The sequence below is a fragment of the Mesoplodon bidens genome, assembly GCF_964165515.1.
Source record: "Mesoplodon bidens genome assembly, chromosome: 17".
NCBI classification, from domain to species: Eukaryota; Metazoa; Chordata; class Mammalia; order Artiodactyla; family Ziphiidae; genus Mesoplodon; species Mesoplodon bidens.
The window spans coordinates 25,181,045-25,192,930 of NC_138174.1; positions in this window are offsets into that span (position 1 = coordinate 25,181,045).

Below are 11,886 nucleotides of genomic sequence, written 5' to 3' on the forward strand. Positions count from 1 at the left end.
CTTTAATTTGTTAATATGGTGTATCACATTGATTGATTTGCATATTGAAGAATCCTTGCAACCCTGGGATAAATCCCACTTGATCATGGTGTGTGATCCTTTTAATGTGTTGTTGGATTCTCTTTGCCAGTATTTTGTTGAGGATTTTTGTGTCTACGTTCATCAGTGATATTGGTTATAAAATTTTCTTCTTTTCTTATATCTTTGTCTGGTTTTGGTGTCAGGGTGACAGTGGCCTTGTAGAAAGAGTTTGGGAGTGTTCCTCCCTCTGCAATTTTTTGGAAGAGTTTGAGAAGGATAGTTGTTAACTCTTCTCTTAATGTTTGATAGAATTCACCTGTGAAGCCATCTGGTCCTGGACTTTTGTTTGTTGGAAGATTTTTAATTACAGTTTCAATTTCATTACCTGTGATTGGTCTGTTTATATTTTCTAATTCTTGCTGTTTCAACTTGCGAAAGTTGTACCTTTCCAAAAATTTGTCCATTTCTTCCAGGGTGTCCATTTTATTGGCATATAGTTTCTTGTAGTAGTGTCTTATGATCTTTTGTATTTCTTCAGTGTCAGTTGTAATGTCCTCTTTTTCATTTCTAATTTTATTGATTTGAGTCCTCTCCCTTTTTTTCTTGATGAGTCTGGCTAAAGGTTTATCAATTTTGTTTATCTTCTCAAAGAATCAACGTTTAGTTTTATTGATCTTTGGTATTGTTTTATTTATTTCTATTTCATTTATTTCTGCTCTGATCTTTATGATTTCTTTCCTTCTGATAATTTTGGGTTTTGTTCTTCTTTCTCTAGTTCCTTTAGGTGTAAGTTTAGATTGTTTACTTCAGATTTTTCTTGTTTCTTGAGGTGAGCTTGAATTGCTTTGAACTTCCCTCTTAGAACTACTTTTGCTACGTCCCATAGGTTATGGATCATCATGTTTTCATTGTCATTTGTTTCTAGGTATTTTTAAATTTCTTCTTTGATTTCTTTCAGTGATCTCTTGGTTATTTAACAGCACAGTGTTTAGCCTCCATGTATTTGTGTTTTTACAGTTTTTTCCTGTAATTGATTTCTAATCTCATAGCATTGTGGTAGGAAAAGATGCTTGCTACAATTTTAGTTTTCTTAAATTTTCCAAGGCTTGATTTGACCCAAGATGTGATCTGTTCTGGAGAACATTCCATGTGCACTTGAGAAGTAAGTATATTCTTCCACTTTTGTGTGGAATGTCCTAAAAGTAGCAGTTAAGTCTATCTGGTCTATTGTGTCATTTAAAGCTTGTGTTTCCTTATTTATTTTTTGTCTGGATGATCTGTCTGTTGGTATAAGTGGGATGTGAACGTCCCCCAGTATTACTGTGTTACTGTCAATTTCCCCTTTTATGGCTGTTAGCATTTGCCTTGGGTATTGAGGTGCTCCTATGTTGGGTGCATAAATATTCATAATTGTTATGTTTTATTCTTGGATTGATCCCTTGATCATTATGTAGTGTCCTTCCTTATCTCTTGTAACAGTCTTTATTTTAAAGTCTATTTTATCTGATATGAGTATTGCTACTCCAGCTTTCTTGTGATTTCCATTTGCATGGAATCTCTTTTTCCATCCCCTCACTTTCAGTCTGTATGTTTCCCTAGGTCTAAAGAGGGTTTATTGTAGACAGCATGTATAAAGGTCTTGTTGTTTGTTTTTTTCCCCAAGTAACTACTTTATTTATTAATTTATCTTTTATAAATTTATTTATTTATTTTTGGCTGTGTTGGGTCTTTGTTACTGCACACAGCCTTTCTCTAGTTGCGGCGAGTGGGGGCTACTCTTCCTTGCGGTGTGTGGGCTTCTCACTGTGGTGGCTTCTCTTGTTGTGGAACACAGGTTCTAGGTGCACGGGCTTCCATAGTTTTGGCATGCAGGCTCAGTAGTTGTGGTTTGTGGGCTCAGTAGTTGTGGCTTACGGGCTCTAGAGTGCAGGCTCAGTCGTTGTGGCACATGGGCTGAGTTGCTCCACAGCATGTGGGATCTTCCTGGACCAGCGCTTGGACCCATGTCCCTGCATTGGCAGGTGGATTCTTAACCACTGTGCCACCAGGGAAGTCCCAAGGGTCTGGTTTTTTGTATCCATTTAGCCAGTCTCTGTGTTTTGGTTGGAGCATTTAATCCATTTACATTCAAGGTGATTATTGAAATGTATGTTCCTTTTACCATTTTCTTGTTTTGGGTTTGTTTTTGTGGGTCTTTTTCTTCTCTTGTGTTTCCCGTCTAGGGAAGTTCCTTTAGCATTTTTCAAAAAGCTGGTTTCATGGTGCTGAATTCTCATAGCTTTTGCTTGTCTGTAAAGCTTTTGATTTCTTCATTGAATATGAATGAGATCCTTGCTGGGTAGAGTAATCTTGGCTGTAGGTTATTCCCTTTCATCACTTTAAATATGTCCTGCCACTCCCTTCTGGCCTGCAGAGTTTCTGCTGAAAAATCTGCTGTTAACCTGTGGGGATTCCCTTGTATGTTATTCGTTGCTTTTCCCTTGCTGCTTTCAATATTTTTTCTTTGTATTTAATTTTTGATAGTTTGATTACTACGTGTCTCAACGTGTTTCTCTTTGTGTTTCTCCTGTATGGGACTCTCTGCGCTTCATGGACTTGATTGACTATTTCCTTTCCCACGTTAGGGAAGTTTTTGACTATAATCTATTCAAATATTTTCTCAGACCCTTTTCTTCTCTTCTTCTGGGACCCCTATAATTCGAATGTTGGTGTGTTTAATGTTGTCCCAGAGGTCTCTGAGACTGTCCTCAATTCTTTTCATTCTTTTTTCTTTATTCTGCTCCCTGGCAGTTATTTCCACCGTTTTATCTTCCAGCTCACTTATCTGTTCTTATTCCTTAGTTATTCTGCTATTGATTCCTTCTAGAGTGTTTTTAATTTCAGTTATTGTGTTGTTCATCACTGTTTGGTTGCTCTTTAGTTCTTCTAGGCCCTTGTTAAACATTTCTTATATTTTCTCAATCCGTGCCTCCATTCTGTTTCCGAGATTTTGGATCATCTTTACTATTATTACTCTGAATTCTTTTTCAGGGAGGTTGCCTATTTCCTCTTTATTTATTTGGTCTTCTAGGTTTTTACCTCGCTCCTTCATCTGTAACATATTTTTTTGTCATTTCATTTTTTTCTTTTTTTTTGATGGGTGGGGCTGTGTTCATGTCTTACTGGTTGTTTGGCCTGAGGCGTCCAGCACTGGAGTCTGCAGGCAGTTGGGTAGAGCTGGGTCTTGGTGCTGAGATAAGGACCTCCAGGGGACCTCACTCCAATTAATATTCCCTGAGGTCTGCGGTTCTCTGTTAGTCCAGCGGTTTGGACTCAGCACGTCCACTACAGGAGCTCAGGCCTGACCTCCGGCCTGGGAACCAAGATCCTGTAAGCCACTTGGTGCAGCCAAAAAAAGAAAGAAAGTAAGAAAGGAGCAGTACAATAACAAAGAATAAGAAACAAAACAAAATTAGAAAGATAAAAAATATATTAGGAAAAATAAAAATATAATTGAAACAGATGCAACAACATAAAACAAAACCACAACAGAAAAAAATAATAATAAATAAATAAATAAAAATAAAAACAAAAAATGGGGGAACAAGCCAAAAGGAGCAGAACAATAACATAGTCTAAAGAATAAAATAAAATTAGAGGGGGCTTCCCTTTTTGTGTGGTGGTTAAGAATCCACCTGCCAATGCAAGGGACACGGCTTCCAGCCCTGGTCTGGGAAGATCACATATGCCACAGAGTGACTAAGCCTGTGCACCACAGCTACTGAGCTTGAGGTCTAGAGCCTGTGAGTCACAACTACTGAGCCTGCGTGCTGCAACTGCTGAAGCCCATGTGCCCTGGAGCCCATGCAGCAAGAGAGACCACTTCAGTGAGAGGCCCACACACCGCAACAAGGAGTGGCCCCTGCTTGCCACAACTGGAGAGAGCCCATGCGCAGCAATGAAGACCCAACGCAGCCAAAAATAAATTAATTAATTAAATATAATAAATAAATTTAAAAAAATAAGTAAAATTAGAAAAATAAAATATATATTAGAAAAAATAAAAAAACAAATGAATCAACAGCAACAAGGTAAAATAGAACTCTGACCTAAAAGAAGAAGAAGAAAAAAAAAGGCCCTGGCTATGGGGGGGAAGCTTAGGTGGGGGGGGTTTAACTTAGGCAGGGGCGGGCTTTAGGGTGGGGTGGACTTATGACCCCCACAGCTGGAAACGGCCTTTGGGGAGGGACCTAGGCAGGGCAACATTCAATGTGGGGCAAGGCCTCTGCTTAGGACCTGCGTGTAAGTGGAGAGGCTTAGCACCTGCAAGGAAGGGGAGAGGCATGCCATTTCTCAATAAGGAGACAACCTGTCAAAATTATGCATAAATAAAACCAGAACTAGAGGATCTCAGTCATTTACAGCCATTAATTTCTTCTGTCTTTTTTGTAAAAGCCAGAGGGAAGAGGCAAGTGACAAGCAGTTCACACACAAAGACATGGGTGTTCTCGGGACTCCTGCCAACTCTACAGGATCTAAAGTAGTCGTTTGACAACTCAGCAGGGAATGGGTTTCAGACCCTGAGGAAACCGAGCACATCAGAGGAATGGGTTCCCTGCCTCCAGCTGGGGCCCCAGCTAATCCTGCAGTCTTCCCAAGCAGGCAGCTCTGCTTTGAGGGCAGCCAACTAATGCTTGACAAAAGCCAGCTGGAGGGACTTCCCTGGTGGTGCAGTGGTTAAGAATCTGCCTGCCAGGACTTCCCTGGTGGCTCAGTGGTTAAGAATCCACCTGCCAGGACTTCCCTGGTGGTGCAGTGGTTAAGAATCTGCCTGCCAATGCAGGGAACATGGGTTTGAGCCCTGGCCCAGGAAGATCCTATATGCCGCGGAGCAACTAAGCCCGTGTGCCACAACTACTGAACCATCTCTCTAGAGCCCATGAGCCACAACTACTGAAGCCTGCATGCCTAGAGCCCATGCTCTGCAACAAGAGAAGCCACCACATTGAGAAGCCCGTGCACCACAATGAAGAGCAGCCCCCATTTGCTGCAACTAGAGAAAGCCTGCACGTAGCAATGAAGACCCAATGCAGCCAAAAATAAAAATAAATTAATTAATTTTAAAAAAAGAAAGAAAAAAAAGAATGAAGTTGGGCCTTTTCCTTACACCATATACAAAATGATTCTTGGAAGAAATAGTGACTATTTATAGGCATACCTCCGAATTATTGTAGGTTCAGTTCCAGACCACCGCAATAAAGTGAATATCAAAATAAAGCAAGTCACACGAGTTGAAAAAGAAAAAAGAAAAAAAAAGAATCCGCCTGCCAGCACCAGGGACATGGGTTTGATCCCTGGTCTGGGAAGATGCCACATGCTGCAGAGCGGCTGGTTCTGTGTGCCACAACTGAGTCTGCACTCTAGAGACTGCGAGCCACAACTCCTGAGCCCGCGTGATGCAACTACTGAAGCCCACGCCCCTAGAGCCCGTGCTCGCAACAAGAGGAGCCACCGCAATGAGAAACCCGCGATCCGCAGTGAAGAATAGCCAGCCCCCTGCTTGCCTCAACCAGAGAGAAGCCCACCCAGCCCACGCACAGCAACAAAGACCTAACACAGACAAAAGTAAATAAATAAATAAATTTATTTTTAGAAAAACAAACATTATATTAAAAAAAAAAAAACAATGGGGGGCCTCCGGAGTGTGGAGTTCCGGAGTTTGGAGGTAAGGCCCTGGGTGACTCTGTGTGTGTGGAGCTTAGGCCCAGTGCCTTGGAGGGGGTCTCAGAGGGGGTCTCCGAGTGTAGAGATGGGGCCCTGGGGCGGGGGGGTGTAGGGGCGTGGCAGGAGGGAGGCTCCAAGGGCAGAGGATTAGGCCTATGAGCCCAACAGGCTCTCCGGTGCCTAAGTGGACAGGGAAAGCGCTGGCCCTGTTCCCTTCCGTTCCTTTGCTCCCCTCTCCCACCATCTCCCCCAGGGCCTCCCCCGTCGCCGCTGGACCCCTAACCGTGGGTGGGTCCTGCTGGCTGTAGGAACTCCTCCCCTCCCCCAGCCGCCCCTCAGGGGTGCCGGTCCTGGAGGTCTGGTCTTTATTTTTGTTCCCCCTTCCCTCCCTCCCTCCCACTCCCTCAGGACCTGCACGGCTGGAGGGGGCCTTGGTGCCCAGGGTCTCAGCAGGCTCCTGGGGGGCCCAAGTGGGCAGGGGAAACGCTGGCCACGCTCCCTTTTGATCCTCTGCCCTCCCCGTGGTTCCCCAATTTCCCCCTCTGGGCGTGGGATCCCTTCTCCCCCGCCCCAGCCTCCCCTCAGGGGCGCCGGTCCCGTCCCGCCTCCACTTCTCCTCCCCCTTCACTCCCCGCGACGCCGCACATCCTACCCAGTCACTGGGGGTTCCTTCTGTCCCCTTAGGTGTCTGTGGTCCCCCTCCGGTGCCTGGTAGGTGCCCCAGTGCAGACACGTGAATTCTGCGTCCTCCTACTCTGCCATCTTGACTCCACCCCCTCGAAATAAAGCAAGTGACACGAATTTTTTTTAAAAAAAGAACCTGCCTGCCAGTGCAGGGGACATGTTCTAGCCTGCAGAGTTTCTGCTGAAAAATCAGCTGATAACCTTATGGGGATTCCCTTCTTTGTTATTTGTGGCTTTTCCCTTGCTGCTTTTAATATGTTTTCTTTGTATTTAATTTTTGTTAGTTTGATTATTATGTGTTTTGGTGTGTTTCTCCTTGGGTTTATCCTGTATGGGACTCTGTGCTTCCTGGACTTGGGTGGCTATTTCCTTTCCCATGTTAGGGAAGTTTTTGACTATAATCTCTTCAAATGTTTTCTCAGACCCTTTCTCTTTCTCTTCTTCTTCTGGGACCCCTATAATTCGAACGTTGGTGCATTTAATATTGTCCCAGAGGTCTCTGAGACTGTCCTCAATTCTTTTCATTCTTTTTTCTTTATTCTGCTCCCTGGCAGTTATTTCCACCATTCTATCTTCCAGCTCACTCATTCATTCGTCTGCTTCAGTTATTCTGCTATTGATTCCTTCTAGTGTATTTTTCATTTCAGTTATTGTGTTGTTCATCACGGTTTGTTTGTTCTTTAATTCTTCTAGGTCCGTGTTAAACATTTCTTGTATTTTCTCAACCTATGCCTCCATTCTATTTCTGAGATTTTGGATCATTTTTACTATTATTACTCTGAATTCTTTTTCAGGGAGGTTGCCTATTTCCTCTTCATTTATTTGGTCTTGTAGGTTTTTACCTCACTCCTTTGTCTGTAACTTATTTTTTGTTGCCTCATTTTTTTTTTTTTTTTGATGGGTGGGGTTGTGTACCTGTCTTACTGGTTGTTTGGCCTGAGGCATCCAGCACTGGAGTTTGCAGGCAGTTGGGTAGGGTAGAGCTGGGTCTTGGAGCCGAGATAAGGACCTCTGGGGGACCTTACTCCAATTAATATTCTCTGAGGTCTGAGGTTCTCTGTTAGTCCAGTGGTTTGGACTCAGTGCTCCCACCACAGGAGCTCAGGACTGACCCCCAGCCTGGAAACCAAGATTCTGCAAGCTGCACGGCACAGCAAAAAAAAAAAAAAAAAAAAAAAGAGCAGAATAATAACAAAGAATAAAAAATAAAATAAAATTAGAAAAGTAAAAAATACACTTAAAAATTAAAATGTAAATGAAACAACAACAACAAGGCAAAACAGAACCACTACAGCAAAAAAAAAAAGGGCCGGTGGGGGGGCGCGGAAAAGGTGTTGGCGTAGGCAGGAGCAGGGCTTAGGTGGAGCGGGGCCTGAAGGGGCCTCAGAGGGTGGAGGTTCAGGCCTGTGGGACCCCAGCAGGCTCCCTGGGGCCTGAATGTGTGAGGGAAATGCTGGCTGCGTTCCCTTCTGATGCTCCGATCCCCCAGAGGTCTCTCCCTGTCCCCGCTGATTCCCTCGCCATGAATGGGCCCCTCCAAGTGTGGGAACCCCTCCTCTCCCCCAGCCACCCCTCAGGGGCACCAGTCCCCTCCCGCCTCCACTTGTCCTCCCCTCTCCCTCCCCCACCATGTCCTACCCAGTTACACGGGGGTTCCTCCCATCCCCTTAGGTGTCCAAGGTCCCCCACCACTGCCTGGTAGGTGCCTTATCTGTGAGGAGATGTAAATTCTGCATCCTCCTATTCCGCTATCTTGACTCTGCCCCTCTGTATTTTCTTTTTTTTTTTCTTTGCCTCGCAGCAGGCAGGATCTTAATTCCCCAACCAGCGATCAAACCCATGCCCCCTGTAGTGGAAGCCTGGAATCTTAACCACTGGACCACCACGGAAGTCCCAACAATACTGTATTTTAAACTTCAAAGTTGCTAAGAGACTGAATCTTAATTGTTATTACCACAAAAATGAAATGATAATTATGGGATATGATAGGAGTGTTAGCTAACACTACAGTGGTAATCATATGGCACTATGTAAATATATTAAATCAACTATTTGTATACCTTAAACTTACACAATGTTATATGTCAATTATTTCTTAAAACATAATAATAAAATGCTTCATTGGAGGAAATAGTGATATTATGTTGTATATGCAGGAGTAACTGTGGGGGCCAGAATAGGACAAAGTTCATCCTATTTTTAATGTTCCACATTCTATTTTTTTGTCCGAAATGGACACTCATTTGATAATGTCATTTTGAAGAGCTATCACAGAGCATTCCATAGACTCTTCTTAGAGATGTGTTTTTGGCTAAAGGTACTAAATTTGGTCAGCACTGGGAGCAGGCATTCTTGAAGGCCAATATTTGTTTTTATTTTCATTGTGACCTTTCTATACCTGAAAGGTATAGAGGTCATCTTCCCCTCCTCCAATAAAATAAGAATAAATTTTAGAAAGAGTAGTAAATTAAATAAAATAAGATCTGTGGAGTCCAAGCTTCCATGGATGTCATTTACCCACAGATTTTTTTTTTGAGGGTTGCATCTTAGTTGCCTGACCAGGGATTGAACCCACACCCTCAGCAGTGAAAGCACAGAGTGCTAACCACTGGACCACCAAGGAATTACCTACCCATAGCCTTTTATAACTGAGGTAACTGTTAGGGTCTTTTTGATGAACACGTACTAATAATATCTCTAAAATAAGAATTACTCTAAATATGTAATTCCTCTAAATTCTTCTAAGTATGTATATTCCTCAAATCTTAGATACAACATTTAAAAAATCAAATAGGTTGTATCCATTTTGCCTTGAATGTAAGTCTGACAAAATTATGTTAAATTCTTTGGAATAGCATACTGGAGACATGTTTCATGAGCAGTACCTTGAAATTTTTTTCAGAATAGATAAGATTTTGGACACCAGAATCCCCAATTTTTATTTATAGTAATATGAAGGATAAGGAATATGCTGTGTTCAGTTTTAACTAAGTTCCAGCACATCCAGAGAACCTCGATGAATCTTTGTCTTGTTCAGCTTATCCTAGGATTATTCATATCTATAATTTTTGAAACACCAATGAGACTACAATTTGATTTTTTAAAAATACCAGAAATACCGTGTGCCATATTCTTTTTTCTTTAATTTTTTAAAATTTTGAGATAATTGGACATTCATATGCAGTTGTAAGTAATGATAGAGATCTCATAAACTCTTCACCTAGTGTCCCCCAGTGGTAACATCTTGTTTAGTTCTAGTCAAAACCAAGAAATTAACATAGATACAAACCAGTTACATTCATATATTACCACTGTAAGCAGAAGGGCAGGGGATCCCTGGAGAAAGAGAGCCAGGCATGGCTTTTTTCACAGAAGAGAGGTTATTTTTGGCTTAAACCATCTTGTGATCTAAGCCTGGCCACAATGTTTGCCCTTGAACAGGTCTCAGTAATTAATGATCTTAAGGGGACAAAAGGATGCAGAAACAAATGACTATTATTAAGCAAGAGAAGTAACAATAGCAAAGATAATATAACTGTTGTGAAGACTCCCAGTTCTGTTTCAATGGTAAAGATTAGCCTGGGGGGCTACCCTGATGGCGCAGTGGTTAAGGATCCGCCTGTCAATGCAAGGGACACGGGTTCAAGCCCTGGTCCGGGAAGATCCCACATGCCCCGGAGCAACTAAGCCTGTGGGCCACAACTACTGAGCTGCACTCTAGAGCCCACAAGCCACGACTACTGAAGTCCGCGCACCTAGAGCCCCTGCTCTGCAACAAGAGAAGCCACCACAATGAGAAGCGTGTGCGCCGCAATGAAGAGTAGCCCCCGCTCACTGCAACTAGAGAAAGCCCCTGCACAGCAACAAAGGTCCAACTCAGCCAAAAATAAATAAATAAATAAGTTAATTAAAAAAAAAAAAAATTAGCCTGAAGCGCTCAACCACCAGATCAACTGGAACCTAAGGGATGATGATGTTGACCTTTTCTGAACCTCAACTAAACCTCAATCAGGTAAACCTGTTGACTGCCCAAGTCCCTTCATGAATATGCATGTACCCCTAGCTTAAAAATTCCCCAATTTTGGGACTTCCCTGGTGGCACCATGGTTAAGAATCCACCTGCCAATGCAGGGGACATGGGTTCAAGCCCTGGTCCAGGAAGATCCCATGTGCCACGGAGCAGCTAAGCCCATGGGCCACAACTACTGAGCCTATGCTGTAGAGCCCACAAGCCACAACTACTGAGCCCACGCACCGCAACTACTGAAGCCTGCGCACTTAGAGCCTGTGCTCCACAACAAGAGAAGCCACCACAATGGGAAGCCTGCACACTGCAACAAAGAGTAGTCCCTGCTTGCTGCAACTAAAGAAGGCCTGCGTACAGCAACAAAGACCCAACACAGCCAAAAATAAATAAATAAATTTATTTTTAAAAAAATTCTCCAATTTTGCTGTTCAGGGAGACACTGCTTTCGGAAGGATCCCCGGAATTCTCCTTCCTTGCTGCAAGTAATAATAAATCTTTCCTTCTCATGCCGAAAACTCAGCCTCTGTGCCTGGGTGCCAAATTGAATCTCAGAGACAGAGTTTTGGGTGAAGTAGAAAAGAAGAGCTTTATTGATTTGCCAAGCAAAGGGGGACACAGCAGACTTGTGCCCTCAAAACTGTGTGTCCCAACCCGGGGGCATTTAGTGAGGAGTTTTATAGCAATGGTTCAAGGTTGGGGGTGTGGGTGGCTGATAAGGATCAGAGTGTGTGCAGGGCCCTTTAATCTGGCCTCAGGTGGTCTCCTGGTGAGTTTCTGTGGTTCTCAAGGTTAACAAGCTGTGGTCTTCTCTCTGGAATGAAGACTGCCTCATCAAGTATAATAGTTAACATCTTCCATTTGCTCGGGGTTTTAGTTCTGCAGAAGAGCTCAAAGATATTGTTATATGTATCCCTTGGGGCAGAACCAGGATCCTGTCCCAAGACTGCACTATTCTTTCTTGAATGCTCCTCCCTTTTCTCTGTATCCCCTCCCTTCCCTGATTAGCAGCGATTTGAATCTGCCCTTTGGAGATCAGGGAAGGTCATGCAAGCTGAAGCCTATTCCCTACAAACAAGAAATGGGGACACAGAAAGGCTTCCGGATCCAGGAGTCCCACAAGGTCCTGCTTGGGTTTCATTTCTCCTCATCTTTGGCTTGGTTGTGTCTTTTGGCTTGACAGACACCAAGAGTTGAAACCAGTTTTCAGGTAACACCACTTTTATATGCATACATTGGTGTCTGTATATTTAATTCCATGAAATTAGAGTACCAGTACAATTAAAGTATAAAACAGTTTTATCACAAATATCCCTTGTGCTGTGCTTTCATAACCACAGCATTTTCCCTCCTCACTTCCCTAACCTTTTCCACCCAGAGTCTGTAATCCATCTCTGTAATTTTCTTTAACTTAAAGAATGTTAGATAAATGGTATCATATAGTATGTAAACTT